The following is an 18,618-nucleotide window of genomic DNA, read 5'->3' as shown; positions in this document are numbered from 1 at the left end:
GGGGGTTGGACTTCTTGCTGAGTCCACCCCATCCAGGAGGTGCTCCACAGTCAGTGCCGAAGTCTCCCCACCCCCACCGTCTTCTCAGAAGGGCCAGGTCTCCGAGCACCTGGGGCAGCAGTACAAGCTGCCAAGTCCATCCAGCGATGGGCCGGCTGGAAAGATCTCGATCATCCAGCAAAGCCCAAGTGCTCGGCTGAGAACCCCCAGCAGAAGCGAATGACCCAGGTCATGGCCAATGAGCGTCACCCCAAGAGCAGTACAGCCTCCGGTGGCCCCTCGGAATGCCTCTCCCGAGGGTGCATCCCCCCAGTGGCCGCAGGCAGGCAGCAGCCAGATTGGATCTTGTGCTTGATGATCTCAGAGAATCGCAGGCGGAACCACCACATCCTGCTGTTTGTGGCCCACACGCTGCAAGCGATGTCGCTGGCAAAGGAGCAGCAAAGGAAACAGAAAACCTGGTTGGGCCTGGGGTCTGGCGGCGTGGACCCTTCAGCCCGTGCTGTGGACACATGGCCCTCTGCTCTGCCTCACGCCTTTGGGCAGTGTGACAAGCCCAGAGACCCTGGCATTGTACTGTCTCCGGAAGGTGCTCAGAGATGTGTGCGCCTGGGCCGTGGCGAGCTGGACAGGGCCCAAGCATCATGTTAGCGAATGCCCCATCAGAGTGGGAGGGGCCTGGCTCACAGGGAAGCTAATGACCTTTGAGCACCAGGGCCCCTCGTTTGCATGGAACCCTTCCAAGCACTCTTATTATTATCCCTCATTTTATAAGGGGCATTGATCCCCCCAAGAGGGCTCTAACTCAGGTCTCCTCTAACCCTCATTACTTCTCTGAGGCCGCCCCTCAGATTGCCATCACACTGGGAGTTACACGAATGTGGGGAGCACACATTCAGTTCCTGGCCTCATGTCCGGGACTGACCCTATTGTATCCTTAGAGGTTTTCAGCTTTTTCTTTTTTTTTAATATATATTTTATTGATCTTTTACAGAGAGGAATAGAAAGTTAGAAACATCGATGAGAGAGAAACATAGATCAGCTGCCTACTGCACAACCCCTACTGGGGATGTGCCCACAACCAAAGTACATACCCTTGACCGGAATGGAACCTGGGACACTTGAGTCCACAGGCTGACGCTCTATCCACTGAGCCAAACTGGTTAGAGCAGAGTTCTTCAGCCTTTATCTCCACAACTACCCTGTAGGCCCCGGAGGATAAGATTGTGAATGATTTCTCTTCGGAATCCCTAACACATGGACCAAACTTGGCACACAAGGGAGGCGTGAGTGAGGAAATGCGTTCCACACCCGCAAGCCCCACAGCCTGGACCCAGTGTCTGCTTCCGGTTTCACATCCTCCGCTGCCCCTTGAGGCCCTGCCCTCCGAAGGCCCTGCCCCCGGCTCACTTGGAAGGCCCACCGCTCACCAATCGGCCTGGCCTCTCCCAGTCTCCACCCTGCAAACACCTTCCCGCTCTTAAAATGCTCTCAGTGCCCACCTCGCCCCTATCCACCTCCTGAAATCCCAGCACCCCCCAAGGCCCATCCCAATGCCTCTTCCCCTAGGAAGACTTTTGCAAACCTTTTAATTAAAAATAATCAGCCGCCCACGCCCTCCCCCGCTCCCCCAGCCGCTGTGCCCAGAGTGCTTTTTAATTCTGTTACAACCATTTCCGGATACATCCTGTGTTCCTTACTAGACAGCCAACTCCCCACAGGCAGGAGCTGTCGTTATTTATTTCCATCTCTTCCCCGGCCTAGCAGAGGCCTGGCACACAGAGCCCATCACTCAAATCGAATTCCAGGCCCAGCGTCGATGGTGGACAGGTGACTCACCGATGCTTCCCTCGGCCACCCAGATAACGATCGTGGTTATTTGAAAACATGGCTGGCGATACCGCTCACAAAGGAAAACTGCCCTGCAAAATTAGTGTTTTTGATGAAACGTGGGTCTGTTTTTTCATTCAGAATTGATATCCATCCTGGGGGTGAAAGGTCAGAAGAAGCCCTCCCAGGCCCCTAAGGAAGTGTCCAGAAGGCCACAGGCCTTGGTTCTTAAAGAGCTTTCAGACCAGAGTTCCGTGGCCCCCTCTGATCGCAGGCTCGGTCCAGCCTTCAGCAGCACACAACCAGCGAGCAGACACTGAGCAATGGAGCCGTGGTTTAGCATTTGTAATTACAAGTGCCATTAAATAATGTGTGCTGTTACCCCTGGATTCTGGAACAAGTCATGGCACTAATTTTGCTCTAAAAAATGTTTAGATATTTGCACGCCTAGTAACTTCTCTGATTCCTCCATGCGACCCTATGAGAGAGGCAGGTAGAGGCAGGTGGGAGGCCCATTGGACCAGGCCACCAAGGAGGGCCAGGGGTCCCCCTGCAGATCCGTTTGGGGGTCAATGCCACCCCATGCTCCCAGCCCCCGGTATGAGGGAGGAGAAAGGAGAAGGCATGTTCCAGCACAACCACGATGACAGCGGCTGAGGAGGCGGGCTCAGCGCTCAGTGGGAAATAGGCCGAGAAAGGGACAAGCCTGCCATTCATTCTCCAGACCGCTGGTCAGCAAACGGAGGCTTGTGAGCCACATGCGGCTCTTTGGCCCCTTGAGTGTGGCTCTTCTACAAAATACCACAGCCTGGGCGAGTCTATGCCCAAGAAGTGGCGTTAGAAGAAGTTTAAGTTTAAAAAATCTGGCTCTCCAAAGAAATGTCAAGTGTTGTCCTGTTGACGTTTGGCTCTGTTGACTAATGAGTTGGCCGACCACTGCTCGAGATGACCAATTGGGCTCCAGCAAGTCCTGAGGCGGCGGGCAGCGAGTCCCTGGAATGAAGAGGTTGCACATAAGGCTGGCAGGGCTCTGAGGCTGCTGGGCTTCAGGGGGTGAAGAGAGGAGCAGCCTTTCTGGCAGCAGCCCAGCCAGTCTCCAGTGCCTCCAGGAGTCCTCAGTTGGGGATTGGGGGGGGACGAATAAGGGGCACCTTAGAGCCAGGTGAAGCCTGGGCCAGCCTGTACGTCAGTCTTGAAGAGCTGAGCTTGTTGTGTGCGGGACAAGGGCCCCAGCGGAGCCGGCCAGCGGTAAACCTCCCCTGGCTTCTGAGCCGCCCACATGTGTGACGTGGCCTAGCAGCGACCCTGGTGGGCGGGGTAGCCACTAACACACACGGTGTCCAGGGCTCCGGCCTCACCTCTGTACAGGCAGGCCTCTCCCCGGTTGCCTCTGGTGCCGAAAGTGGCAGCTTAGCCTCACTTTGGGGAGTAGGATAGGAGGCCCCTCATTAAAATGCAGGAGCCATGGCCAGTCGTTAACAACTCAGCTCAACTAATTAATGGAATTAACCAGCAAGGAGCAAGGTTGAAGGACAGGGCAGGAGTGCAGGGAGGGAGGAGGGGGGAAGGGTGGAAATCAGCTCCAGAGAGGAGAGGAGGTGAGTGGGCGACCCTCTTTGTACCAATTCCTGCAACGCTGAGGCACAAGACGCACTTCAGCTCTGCAGATGGAGGGCTGGCCGGGCACGTGGGCCTGGCCCCCAGCCCACCCTCTGAGCTGCAATAGGAGATGTTGCTGAGCGGGGGTGGGGCTCCCCCAAGACCTCTCTGCTTTCCTCTCTGCCTTCCCCCAAGTTGCTTATTTGGGTTCCATCCATCAGAGATGGTTGAGCCGGCTGACAGGGATGGGAAGGGGGTGAGAAACTCTCTGCTCCAGGTCTCTCCTGGGAAACCCCTCTGACAGAGTGAGGGCTGACCCCAAGCCCCACAGCCCCACCCCCTTACCGGAGCCCAGCCCTTAGCTCAGCATCGCTCGGCTCATCTCTGTGATTCCCTCCCAACCTCACGGGTCAACAAGGGAATTGACACAGTCCTGATTCCCAAGACCTTTCCATGGGCAATGGCAGGGATGAAGCCTTTGTGGACAAGAGGAGGTGGCCTGGTGGTGGCAGGGAGAGCAAAAGGGGCACCACACCCACGGACCCTTCTCCCCCGGCGGGCTGGCTCAGTAGAAATTAGCGCCTGAGCCTCTCTTAACCTCTCTGGGCCTCGATCTTCTCCTCACTGAGAAGAGAAGTAGCACATTCTTGCTCTGCATGATGTCATGTTGCATAGAAAGCACTTGATGTGGTTCCATGCACCCAGGACATGCTCTGTGAATAGTGACTGTTGGTGACATCAGACTTTGAATATGTACACAGATAATAATTGAATTAAAAAAATAAAATAAAATAAAAAAATTAAAAAAAGAGGTTGGGAGAGAAGATACTGGGGTGCAACTCCTTGAACTGGGTCGCTGGGCTCTTCCAGGAGCCTCATGTGGTCACAGGAGGGACTGAAAACATAGACACGGGCTGCGCAGCTCTGTGTGTGTTCATGTGTGTGCCTGCATACGTGTGCATGTGTGTGCAAGAGTGGGGAGGGGAGCCACTGTCTTCCTCTGACGCCCCATGAAGACCAGCTGGGTCAACCCAACCCGCCCTGCCACCTGTCCGAGGCCCGCTGGCTCCCACTGGGATTATAAATCACCGGTATCATTTTGAATCTGAGGAGCCACTGCGTGTTTGAAGTGGAATTTGAGGCAGAAAGAAAAAAAGAAAAAAATGGGCCGAGTAATGGAGCTTGAAGAAAGCGAAGTATCACTCGCCGTTCCTGCCAGAGCGCGGAGTCAGCTGGCAGCTGAGCAGCATTGGAAAAACATGGCTCTCAATTAGAAGCGTCTTCCCGTTTGGGCTTCATGCTGGCGCTCCCTTTAATTAATTGCAGGGACATCTGATTCCACCCACCCGTGTTCCGTCTTGCGGAGTGTGGTCCGTGGAAGTCCAGGCCCCTCCCCGTGCAGATCCCAACACTTCCAGTGGCATCACAGGCCACCTATCGTCCTGCCCATCCCCTGCCTCTCCTCCCCACAACCGGCCACACGAGCCACCCAATGCACCAGGCACTTCCCTGCTGCTTGCCTCTCATCTCTCGTACATGCTGTTCCCTCTGCCTGGAATGTCACTCACGTCCCTCTCTGCCAGGAAAATTCCTGCTCATCCTCTGAAAGCCAGTCCGCCATCATCTACCCTGTGAAGCCGTCCCAACGGACATGGCAGAGGGGCTGCGTTAGATGCTCCCCTCTGTGCGCTCAGCCCCCACTCACACCCTGGGCTCCTGGAGAGCAGGGACCGTCTCATCCGTGTGCCCTGCAAATAACTGTTGACTGGCTGAGCGATGAAGAGATGTGGTCTCCTGGCTGCTTGGTTAGAGGATCAGACCAAAAAGATAAATATGTTTGTCTAAAGCACATGTGTCAAACACAAGGCCCGAGGGCCAAATCCGTCCCGCCAGGCCTTGCAATGTGGCCCGCACCACGCTGTCATCACTGCACTCCGCTGCGTTTCCATCACAATGACAGTTTATGACTGTTCAGTAAACCATTCGGCCCGCGATTTAGGCTGGATTTTAGATTTTGGCCCCTTCTCTGATTGAGTTCGACACCCCTAGAAAGTATTCTAAGCCTGAGAAATACCCACGAAACATAGTTCGCTTACCTCTCTCCCCAAATTGTTTTGTCTTCAATTTCTAAACCCTCCTTCCCTGCCCCGGCCCTCGCCACTGTCAACCACAAAGCCACCCTGGCATGGCTTACCTCCTGTGTCCTTTTTCTGTCTGAATCCTGGGCTTCCTGATGTTTCTGGTCAAGACTTGGCCTTTTCAATAGCTGGCCACTGCAGACTTGGGCTCCCTCTCCCCGCAGCTGAACGGGGGCCGGATTTGGGAAAGGAGCAGAATGCCAGGACTGTTAAGGCAGGAGGACATGAGGACTCTCGGAGGAACTGGGCATGAGCTGGAGAGCAGAGGGCTCGGAGCCAGCCGGACACAGGTCTCTGCACCAAGGGCTGGTACGGAGGCGAGAGCTTCCCCTGAGTGGACTCACAGCCCAGCAGGCACCCAGGATATGCATCGTAGGCTGCGAGTGTACGTCTCGGTTTGCCAGGGACAGGCCCAGCGTATGCATGTCACCCTGACACAATTATTTTAAGAGCCTCAAGCACGCCTAGCTTGGACAGCAATTATACGACCCTCTCGTCATTGGGAGGTCTTTCCCAGGCCAGGCAGAGTTTTCCCGCAACCAAAGCTACACAACTACCTAACAAGTTGGTCTGGACCAAAAGTCCCTCAGCGGAGGGAATGGTGACATATTCATCCTTATGCCCAGTAGTGAGCAGGAGATGCAGACTCGAGTGGGGACCATGAGTGATTCTCCAATGAATAAGTGACCGATTGCCCTCCGAGAGTTTCAGGGCAGGCTGGACAGCCTCTGCTCAGCTGGCCTTGCAGGAGATTTGAAGGTCCAATGGGATTTTGACCAAGAAATCTTTCAGGCCCTCCTTTCTGACGCAGAGGTTATATGCGAGACAAGTTCAGGGAGGAAGAGCAAAGAATCACAGAAGCAGACAGCTTGGGTTGGAGTGCCCGGTCCATCACTTCCCAGCTGTAAAGCCTGAAGTGCCTCCCTCAACCTATCAGTGCCTCAGTTTCCCGATCAGAGAAGTGGGTGTAAGTATATCAACTTCAAAGTGTGCTTCTTTTGAACGTTCCTGTTTGTGGAATGCCTGGCCCGGGGTGAGCACTTGATAACTGTTTTCTGTGATCCCTGAGATGCTGGCGGCGGGGCTGATCTTGGCCTCGGTCCTGTAAACAGGGGGAAGTTCCTAAGCGTGTCGGATCTCCGCGGTGCCTGTGGGAGGTTAATCAGATGCCGGGCCCAGGAACCGAGATGGGGCGGGAGGAAGCCCCTCCCGGCCCCTTTGAGTCGCAGCTCTGTGTACGTCTGCTTTGAACTGGTTATTCAACTCGCTCTCTCTTGGAGAGAGAACAAAGTGGGTGATGTGGAACTCCAATCTCATTTACAACTGAATTTTAAAGCCGAGGAGATTTGCAATATCGGAGAGGCGAGGGAGCGGGGAATAAACCGGGGAGTAATTGCGCTGTCGTCTTTTAAACACAAGGCTTGGCGCTGCTATTTTTGTTGATGGTATTCAAATGAGAGGATGCCGCAGCTGCGAGAACCCGGGGAGATCGCTGACAGCGGCAAGGTCTTCGCTTGACACTGGAGGAAACCGCAGGCCGGAGGCAGGAGGGTCCGGTTCCCGCCTCACAGCGGCCACGCCGGAGTCAGGTTGCCCGTCCTGGGCTCACGGGACGGGTCTCTGCAGAACAGGAGGAAAGCGATAGCCCAGAGCAGCCAACACGACCCCGTGTGAAAGGAGGTTTCAGTGGAGCGTTTACTGGGCCACAGACACCCTTCCAGAAACATGTCCGCTGACGGCTGGTCACCACCACAGGCAGCCTGAAAGCGGTGTGAGGAGCCCCTTCTGATGGTTTAAGAACCCAGGAGGCTGCCGAAACCGGTTTGGCTCAGGGAATAGAGCGTCGGTCTGCGGACTCAGGGGTCCCAAGTTCAATTCCAGTCAAGGGCATGTACCTTGGTTGCAGGCACATCCCCAGTTGGGGGTGTGCAGGAGGCAGCTGGTCGATGTATCTCTCTCATTGACGTTTCTAACTCTCTATCCCTCTCCCTTCCTCTCTATAAAAAATATATTTTAAAAATAAATACATAAATAAAGAAAGAAAGAACCCAGGAGGCCCCATGGGATATTATGTCCATTGTATAGACAAGTAACTCAAGGCAGGGGGTTCTTTCTGTCTTCAAACTCAGAAACCCCTCGGGGAATGCTAACGCCCATTTCTCAGGGCATGGGGGCACCAGAATGGGACCACGGTGTGGCCACCAGGTGTCTAGCACTAGACAGTCCAGAGAAAGCCCAGGGTTCTGGTGTCGCTTGGGGAGCTCCACGCGCTGGTTTTGACACCGTGCTGGCACCTTTGATGGGGCAGGAGGATGCTGTCCTCCCGCCCCCACCCCTGCCCCGCCCCCAATCAAAGTGGCCGCACTGTGCTGTGGTTTATGTTGGGGGGTTCGGTATAGGATTGTATGTACTGCGGCCAAGTGCCCCAATGCGTTGAAAGCCTCTGCCTGAGAGCACGCATAGGCTGTGTCTGCGAAGCCTCTCATGGCTGGCTGGCTGCAGTGCTAAGTGGTCCTTCGAAGGACCAAGGGTGGTTTCTGAGTGGCCGCCAGGTGTCCGGGCCGCACCTGCACCCACCATGGGCAGCCGGTGGCTCGGGGAGCTGTAGAAACAGACACCAAACCAGGTCTTTCCATGTCCCCGGGGCCTGGGCCGGTAGGAAAACGGTCCCTCTTCACGTGCCTCGTGGGGTGTCTGCTCACCCAGCAGCACCAGGGCCATCTCGAGTAACCTTCACAGCCACTCCACTCGGGCCAGGCATGTGCTCTGTTCTTGGGGCTGATTTAATTAACATCATATAATGGAAATAAAATAATTGAAGGGGTTGCCACTTCAGGAAGGATGGCCTCAGAGCTGGGAGGCATTATTGCACTGTTTCCAGGCAACACCAGAGGCCCCGGCGGGGCTGGCGTCCCCAGCAGCCAGCTGGCCGGGCCTCTCCCCGCAGTCCCAGCCAAGGCCTCCCAGCCCCGATCCCTGGCCTCAGAGGCTCATGGGGCCTTTCTTCGGGACATTCCCTCTTCACGGCTGTGTGCCTTTGGGTCTCAAAGTGTAAGTCTGCCGTTGGGATAACAGGAAATAAACACAGCAGACATCCTACCATACATATCACATTTTAGATATATCAACAACAGTTATTTGCAAGGCCCGGCTCAGCCTGGCTTTCTTTCTGCAAGAGATCTTTCCGTGAAAATTGGGGTTCTGTAGACAATGCTGCAGGTAGGCCCTCTGGGCATTTATTTTTAAACTAGAGGCCCGATGCATGAAATTCCTGCAAGGGACTCAGCCTTCACAACCCTGGCTGCCTCTAAGCCTCTGCCCCACCCCCCTTACCCCGCCCTCCCCCCCATCCCCGCCCCATTGGTCATTCTGGAAGGTCGTCCCAAAAGGTCTTTCCAGAAGATCATTCTGCCATCCAGTTTAATTAGCATATTAGCTCTTTATTATATAGGACGGTTTCTGAGATGAAGAGGCCTGAGCTGTTCCCAAGGGTTGGTCCCTGATTGCTGGGATACCTCAGACTCCTCTCCTCCCTCTCTGTCCCTCAGTGTCCCCCCTCCTTTCTCCCTCCCAGCCCCCAGGATCAGCATGGATGGGGAGGACCCATTGAGAACTGTTTTAGATGACAACCAGCAGGCATCTGAGCACAGGTTCTGATCCAGACAGCCCTCTGCATCACACAGTGAATCAGAGTGCAGGGCCTCCCACGGGGACCATAAGGCCAGCATCCTGGGAAACCCTTGCCTCCTTCTCCAGCCCAGGCCAGTGTGGGGCAGCGCCCTGGCCCAGGGGAGGCGACAGAACAGCAGGATGACAAAGAGGTCCTCTTGCAACCTGCGCTCACGTTCCTGACCCCACCCGATGACACTGCAGATCCTCCACTGCAAATGCCTTTCACAGAGATCCGGGCCCAAGGAAAAGCCATGACCTCATGCTTTATCTGTTGGAGGAGCGTTTTTATGCCTGTGATGCCAAATGATAGGCATGCTGGCAAAACAAAATGCCATGGTTCTAGCCAGGGTTACCAAGTCCCAATAAGAATTTACAAAAAGAATCTCTGGCCGAAACCGGTTTGGCTCAGTGGATAGAACGTCAGCTTGCAGACTGAAAGGTCCCGGGTTCGATTCCAGTCAGAAGCATGTACCTTGGTTGTGGGCACATCCCCAGTAGGGGGTGTGCAAGAGGCAGCTGATGGATGATTCTCTCTCATTGATGTTTCTAACTCTTTATCCCTCTCTCTTCCTTTCTGTAAAAATCAATAAAATATATTTTTTTTTAAAAAAGAATCTCTGCTCACAAAGGGGAGTGTGGGGGCATGTGGTGGGGGGTGGGGCTGGTTTGCCTCATGATGCGGATGCAAGGGAATGGGAGCTAATTGTGGACTGTTTTAATTGCTCTATACCTTGCTCATGTTCCTACCATATTGACTCCTATTAATTAATCCAGTGCAATGGAAAAGTCAATGCTGCTATATTAATGCCTCTTGTTCGTGAATGCAGATGGGAGCAGCGTCTTTGTGATAATCATGTGATAAGTTCCTGTGTCAGCCTCCGAGAGTAATTTGTCTTGGGGTGGCCAAAACATAGCCACCTCCCTATGGGGGAAAAAGCCAATTAGAGATTGGGGAAAAGTATAATATGAAGATCTAAAAAAAAAAAAAAAAAAAAAGTACAGTGAAGTTGGAAACTCAGATTTGATCACCCAAGTCTCTACCCTCCCTACTCACACACCCCCACCAAATCCACTTGATTCTCAAGGAGCATGGGCCTGGGAGGCAGGGACAGGGTACTCTCTGACCCTAACACACACTCAGAGATACGTCTCCTTTCATCACATGCTGAGCTCTAACTTAGAAAGCTACACATTCTCTCACAGACACTCCTTGGCCACACAATTAGGGATGAGGTTCAGATGTGATTCCCCACTCTTTCTCAGGCATCTTAACCTGGGGGTGCCATATGCAGTGAGTACATCACACCCTCCTCCGGAGTTTCCTGGACCATCTGAGGGCCCCCATGTCCCGAGGGCCCAAGCCGGAAACCTACAAGTGCCCTCTCCCTGCCTCCCTTACCCACCCTCCTGCAGTCATTAAATTCTAGATATTTAAATTACAACACTTATGAACTTAAAAAACAAAAATAAATTGGGGAAAATTAAAATTGTATGTAGAGTTTGTATGCATAATCTTTGAATTCTTTTTTTTTTTTTTTTAATGAATAAGGAAAATAATCCCATAGAAAATTGGGCAAGAAGATGAATAATTTGCTGAAAAAATACAAATGGCAAATGAACAGTTGTAATTTTTTAATCCTCAAATAATAAGGAAAAATCCAATTAATGTAATAAATGTGCACTTTTCTCTCAAGTGATCATTCTCATTGTCCGTGAGGGTTACAAAATGGGCATTTTGGTGTCCTGAGGGTAGGGCATATACAATGTACTTGACATTTTAGGGGAGCAATTTAACAGTAAGTATTCTGAGTTTTTAAAATCTGCATTTCTTTTCATCCAGAAGTTTTCCTTTTAGAATCAATTCTTGGTAGTAAATAATTAGAGATGCCAAGCAAAGATATACGCATAGTGTGTTTAATTGTCACTTTATTTTAAGTAATAAAATAAAAACCTAAATATCCCAAAATAGGGGCATAGCAAACACACTTTGCTAAATCTTCGTGGCGGGCTATTGTGTGCAGTCCCAAAAATGTTCATAAAGAGATGTTGATGATATGTGAAAATGCTCACGACGTAATAATGTTGAATGAAAAACAGACTAGAAACCCAACTACAGCAAGAGCCTAACTGTGTTTTTGTTTTTAAACTTGTCGTTGATTTGTTATATCAAAACAGGAAACAAAGACCTCCAGGGTGTCCCCCTGACCTCTGAACTTACCCACAAGACCCTTGGCAATCCAGCCCTGTCATTGTTCCGGAGGCCTCTCCGCATGGCCTACCTCCCACCCTGTTTCTACCTGCCGCCCCCCAGTTGTCATCACTGTCCTACCATACTTGCTGCTTGATACCTCCATGCTTTGGTGCACCATGATTCCTGGGAGAGCCTGTCTCCGTCCCTCCTCTTATTCTCCCCCCCCCCCCCCAATGCCCCCAGCTCCACCTCCCCCAGCAGACTGCCTTGTAAACATCTGCTCTGCTCTCCGGACTCAGCTCACGTGCCTCCTGCTCTGTCAAACCTCCCACAGCTGGGGTGGCGTTCCACTTGGAGATCCCACGCACTGCACCCAGCAGACAATGAGCAGCCGCTGATGGATTTTGAGCAGGAGAGCAGCATGTTCTGTTCCCTCTGAAGAGGCCTCTGGCAGCCTCGTCTCCGGCAGAAATGAGAAGCAGACAGGAAGCTCCGAGGCCAAGGAGCACTCGGACTGGGGCTGGGCCTGGGGACCCCACTCACTCCAGGGTTTGCAGCCCACCCTGAGGCCTGGCCTCCCCGTCTGGATTCCTGCTCCTCCTGCTGCCCCCACACTCTTCCCTCCATGCTCAGTTCTCCCCAAAGAGTCTCCCATCCCTGCAGGCCCCGCCTGGGGACATGCCTGGGCCTGAGTTCAACCCCCATCCAGACACTCACTGGCCCTCTCCCTTCTCTTTTCTCCAAACAGTGTGGGAGAGTAGCCTGAAGAATGCTGACACTCAGCACAGGAACTCTCAGCCCCCTAAACCAGCCTATGGAGCCCCCTGCCATAACAGCTCTGAACCTTGTTCATGTTCCCGCCATATTGATTCCTATTAATGAATCTGGTGCGATGGAAAAGCCAGTGGTGCTCTCTTCTGCCACCGGAAGCCACCAGACACGGATCGGAGCTCCGGGCCCACGGTATAACACTGATAGACCACGTCCGACAGGAACAGGGCACCCTGGATGTACCTCCAGGTGCTGTGCACTCTGCTGCCAGCCTGCGAGCGCCCAGGAAGCTCAGCGTTGAGCAAGAGTGACAACAGAGAGAGGAAAGTTCCAGGCTGCTGTGCAGCTGGCACTGTGGGTCCAGAAGTCTCCTTTCCTGCCTGCAAGTCTTTAAGGAAGAGTTTGTGAAAGAGGTCACTTCTTCCCAGAGTCCTTGAGAGAGGAGGACTTTGAGCAGAAGAAACAGAGTATGTAACATCTAAAGACACCCAGAATCTGGAGGTTCAGAACATGATTCCCAGTCAAGGAACTGGAGGTCCCAGGCTCAGTTCCTACACTCGCCAACCCCAGGGCACCAGCCACCTTCCTTAACCCTTCATTGAACACCTGGTCCAACATCCTCTTCCCTCGTGAAGACTTCCTCAGTCACATCTTTTTCAGAATCTACAAAAATCTACCATAGGTGCTAAACCGGTTCCTTTTGGTCTTGGAACCCGATCATATTAGAGAGAGCTCAGACAACGGCCAAGACTCAATCACTGTTTCTAGAACAGCTGGCTCCCCCGACAAGAGAGTAAAGCAAAGGTGGTAAGTATGCCCATAGCTCCTCGTATGTTCTTTAGGCCCAAGCACCTCTCTGTGTTCCATGAAGCCCCGCCAATGTGTCTGTATCTTGTTTCATCTCCCACCAGAGTCTACCCTAGAGCTTTGGTTCCATAAGGCAGTTTTCACATTTCAAAGGCCTCTGCAGGTCTGAGGAAGGTGCCATTGATAACAAGAATGGAGAACCTGACTCAGACAGAGAGCATTTGTCTGGAAAATTCCCTGGGAGATCCGAAAGCAGGTATCTGCTGCGTTGTAAGCCCTCACAGAAGGCTGGCTCTCAGACAGTAGGAAGAATTGCTTATCCGCAGCCTGGAAAGCCTACTCCAGGCAAGTTCCTACAGGAGCCCTTCCCACCACCCTCTCCCACCCACCTCACTTCCTCTCCCCCCCTCCCTCCCCGCCCTCACAACCCTCCTCCCCGCTCCATGCAGTCAGGAATGAGGAGATCGGCACATTCCAGCCCATATGTGCCAAGCGACCTGCTCAAACTCATTTGCTCTCTGAACATAATTGTGAGCAAGTACATTTTAATTAAACTTTCCAGCAAACTCGTCCTTTGCCCTGTACTAACTCCACTAAAGAGGAACTAAAGAAGTTGTTCTATCCACAAATTTGGGAGTATGTAAATTGACTTCTGGATTAGTCTATGACGCTGGACGTCCTCTATTCCACAGCCCTGCCCACCCCTTGAGGCCCTGCCTCCACTCTCCTGCTTCTGGACCTGTCCTCCAGGGAGTCTCCCCACTTGGAATGCTCAAAGGCTCCCCTTCAACTGAACCAACCCTCTTGCCCTCCCTCAGGACCTTGCCTTGATTAGCCCTCATGGATCCTTGGCCCTCTGAACTCTTCCAAGGCTCTATCCATACAGCCACGTGCCATGAAATAACCCTGCTTGTCACCCACCATCTTTCTCTCCCATAAACACCATGAGGGCAAGGACCAGGCCAGATACCGCCTGGTCTTCCCCCAAAGGCGCCTTGCTTAGATTTTTGTGCAGACTAGAAATATCACTTGATATATTGCCAATACCTGGGCACTAGGAAATCTCCAGCTGCAGACAAAAAAATGCATAGCTAACAGAGTGTTCTATAATTCATCTAGCTGCCTAGGAAAAGTCTTATCTCATTACTACCTAGGAAAATCAGAAAAGGAGGAAGGTGATTGCTGATTGCTTCCTCCTAAATTATTCTAAGACATGTGTCTGACTGTCTGAAATATAAGTCAACAAGCCCTTATCTGCAATTCCAAAATCCCAAACAACTCCTGTAAAAGGTAAATTTTGTTCTTGCTTTAAGCTCACTTGGCAGCAAGCCCTGACTTGACCCAAAATTATGTGGCAGCAAAATTGGATCTAAACTGAATTTGATCTAAACTAAAGGGAGGCTTCTATTGTACTTTGTGGAGAGTTATCTGTCTTGCTACAAAAATACTCCTGTACTGCCCTGATCCTGCTGGGGGTGTTATATGTTACATATATAGGATATGTATGATATGTCTTTTCTAAAATCCCAAAGCTTCTGAATTCTAAAACCATCTGGCCCCAATGGTGTCAGATAGCGATTATGGAGCTTACACTCAATGTTTGGATGTTTCCTGTAAAGAAACCATTTGTCTCTGAACTATATCTTCGGATTCATGTATTATAATTTCTAAAGCATGTGTAATAGACTGTATTATCATCCCCAATTATCTTCTTCTCTCTCCCCAGGGAGAGATTGTTCATTCTTGCCATTGCCATGGGTGTCTTCAATGACTTCCTGGGGAAGAAGAATATGTACTGCCTCATGGACCAAATCAATGAGAGCAGACCCACCGCCTACCATGTCAGAGCCATGTTTTTAAAAGTCGTTGATAGTCAGTTGTTCTTTTTCCTTTGCAGTGGCAATGGCACCCAGATAGAGGTATCACCTTTCACCTTGATCCTGGAATTAAGAAGATACAATTATTTCATACCATGTGCAAAAATTAACTCAAAATGGGTAAATGCCCTAAATATAAGAGCTGAATTATAATCAATAATATAAAACTCTTAGAAAAAAACATAGGGGTAATTCTTCATGTCCTTGGGTTTAGCAATGGACTGCTAAATATAACACCAAAACCATGAAAAACAAAAATGTAGATAAATTGAACTTCATCAGATTTCAACACTTTTATACATTGAAAACCGTTATCCAGATAGTGAAAAGACAACCTACAAAATGGGAGAAAATATTTGCAAGTTATGCATCTGCTAAGCGTTTAGTATTCAGAATATATAAAGAACTCTTACAACTAAAAACAAAAAGACAAACAACTTTTGGTTGGGGCAAAGGAGTGGAATTGACATTTCTCCAAAGGAGATGTACAAATGGCCAACTAGCACATGAAAAGATGCTCAAAATCATGAATTATTAGGGAAATGAAAATCAAAACCACAATGAGGCATCACATTATGTTCCCTAGGATATCTATAAGTTAAACAATGGAAAATAACAAGTGCTGGTGAAGGTGTGGAGCAATTGGAACAATGTGCATTGCTGGTGGAATGGTAAATTATTGCAGCCACTGTGAACAATAATTTGGGGGTTCCTCAAAAAGGTTTGACATAGAATTACCTATAACCCAGCAACTTCACTCAACATATTCCTAGATACACACCCCCAAATTAAAAATCAGTACTTAAATACATGTACCTGCACATTTTTAGCACTAGTCACAAAAGCAAAAAAAAAAAGGAAATGATCCAAATGTTCATCAATGAATAAATGGATAAATACATTGTGCTATATACATGCAATGGAATAATAGTCAGCCCTTAAAAGAAATATAGCACTGATACATGTTCCAATGTGAATGAATGTCAAAAATATTATGCTAAATGAAAAAAAAGCAAGATACTAAAGGTCATCTATTATATGATTTCATTTCTAGGACACTAGAGGCCCAGTGAACAAAATTCATGCACAGGTAGGGTTTCAGGGACAATTGGGGTCTTCTGACTGCCAGCCACGGCCTCCCTTTTTTCTGAGCCACCCCCTGGTGGTCAGCATATGTCATAGTGAGCAATAGAACTCCTGGTCTCCTGATCGAATTCCCAAGCAGACACTTTGCATATTAGCCTTTTATGTACATAGATATTCAGAATAGGTTTATCCAAAAGGCAGATCACAGTGTTTCTCTCACATTGATATTTCTCTCTGTCTTTCCCTCTCTCTCTTCCATTCTCTCTAAAAATCAATGAGGAAAAAATCCACAGGTAAAGATTAAAATAATAATAATAATAATAATAATAATAATAATAATAAAAGACAAATCACAGATCTGTGGTTGCTAAGGGGTGGGATGAGAGGGGAATAGGAGCTTAATGGGTGTAGGATTTCTTTCTGTGGTGATGAAAATGTGTGGAACTAGATAGAGCTAGTGATTGCACAACATTGTGAATGTACTAAATGCCACTAAATTGTTTACTTTAAAATACTAGTTAAAGCACTATGTTATATGAATGTCACCTCAATTTTAAAAAGGAGAGGGAGAGAAAGGCACAGTGGTCAGAGCTGGTGTCCTGTGATCCTCCAGCTTGAAGCCTTCTATCTGGTGACCAGATGGCTACCAGTGAGGAGAGATGTGTATCTCCTCAGGTCTTGGGGAAGGACTGAAGGTGGGCAGAACGACTGACCATTCCCTGCAGGGCCTAGTCCATTTCGCCCAGGCAATGTGGTATGATAATTTGCCTTGTGGGTCAAGATGTGGGAAAGTTGGAAGACACTATTTCATATGCCTCCTTCTTTCACTGGGGTCTGCCCTAGTGGCCAGGCACTGAGAAGGTTCTGGGCCGAATGCTCACAGCGGGGCTCTGACATCTGTTGTGGCCAGCAGGTTCCTGGAAACCTAGGCAATACAGCAGTGACCTTGGGAGCCACAGAAGGCTCCTGATAGCCTTAATTCTCTGTGTGATGCTATGCTGGAGACTGCCAGGGGAGCTTAGTCCAGGCCCAGAGCCCCAAGGATTGGGTGGGAGACTTACCCCTATGTTTTTTACAGTCATGATGGGAGTTTTTAATGCTTAAAACTTTGTGTTACTATGCAAGATGCAGCAAAGAACTGGTTATTGGAGTTTTTGTCTTTCTGGGGAAAAGACATTAAATATTTAAGAGGGTTAGCCAATTTCAAAGAGAATTTGGAGATCTTAGATCAACTATCCTGCAAGTCAGACTCCAGAACAAACTATCAGAAGCCGAAACTGTGAGAACTATGAACAATGAGCTGGAAAGCCACAATCTACTGCTAGGTCTTAAAATAGATTCTTATAGAAAAGCATGAAAGGAAGAGAAATCTAAACGCTACAGCAAGTGCTGTTGATGGCTGACAGAAACAAGTCTAGTCCCTAGAAAACACAACTAAGCAAATCCAACCGCAAGTGGCTGCAACTGAAACATCCTCGAAACCTCATCAGAAGTGTGTAGAATCACTTCAGGAGCACTAACAGAGGGTTGGGAGGAAAATGTCAATCAAAATAGAAGCATAAACCTGCTTTTACAAGAATATAAAAAATGGAGTGGAGCCCTAGCCGGTTTGACTCAGTAGGTAGAACATTGGCCTGAGGACCAAAAAGTCCCAGATTTGATTCTGGTCAAGGACACATACCTCAGTCACAGGCTCCTCCCCAGCCCAGGCCCTGTTCCGGGCATGTGCAGGAGGCAACCAATCGATGCATGCATTTCTCTCACATCAATGTTTCTCCCTGTTTTTCCCTCTCTCTTCCATTCTCCCTAAAAAAATCAATGGAAAAATATCCTTGGGCGAGAATTAACTCCCCCCTCCAATTTTTTTTTTTTTTTTTTAATGGAGTGGACAAGCTTATTAAAAAGAAACAAAATCTCGGGAAATCCTAGACTGCCTGGGGAACAAGTTCTCACCAGGAAAGAGGAGCAGCCTCTCAGTCAGCACTTGCTAACAGGAGAGCGATTGGGCTGTTGCTGGTGGGGAAGCCAGCCTGAAGCCTGAGAACTTGGACTTGGCTGCATTAAAGGCATCTGGTTGCGATGTCTTACAAAATGAACCAGAGGAGGTGTGAAGCAGCTGTTAGGTGGCAGAGTGAAACGCTTATTTAAAAATTGTCTAAAAGAAGAAATTGAATTAGCATGGGATTAACCAAAGAAGCTAAAATAATCAATGCACTCAAAGCTGTACTGCAGATAGACAACAGCCCCAAAGCTCCAGCAGAAACACCAAGTCCTTCCTGGCCAGCAACATAGGAACAACCATCTACCCCCATCCAGCTTACAGAGAATTGACCCCATAAAGAGAGAGGACACCCTCCCCAAGAATCCCCTCCACCATGGGTCCTCCCTGGCCAGTACCGCTTCCTCTGGCAACAAGAGCCGTCTCCACACCACCTTCCTCTTCTGTCCATGTAACCTGGAGACAGGAGGTGTCACCTTCCAGACTGACCCACTTTCCATGGAGTCTACTTGAAGATCCAGAATAGCAGCAAGATATTTTTGTCTCTCCTACAAAATCATCTTTGATGTTGTCTCTTTTAATGTGATTCTATTAGCCATGGTCGGCAAACCACAGCTCGCGAGCCACATGCAGCTCTTTGGCCCCTTG

The sequence above is a fragment of the Pipistrellus kuhlii genome, unplaced genomic scaffold, assembly GCF_014108245.1.
Source record: "Pipistrellus kuhlii isolate mPipKuh1 unplaced genomic scaffold, mPipKuh1.p scaffold_m20_p_13, whole genome shotgun sequence".
Lineage (NCBI taxonomy): Eukaryota > Metazoa > Chordata > Mammalia > Chiroptera > Vespertilionidae > Pipistrellus > Pipistrellus kuhlii.
This window is presented reverse-complemented; position numbering follows the sequence as displayed.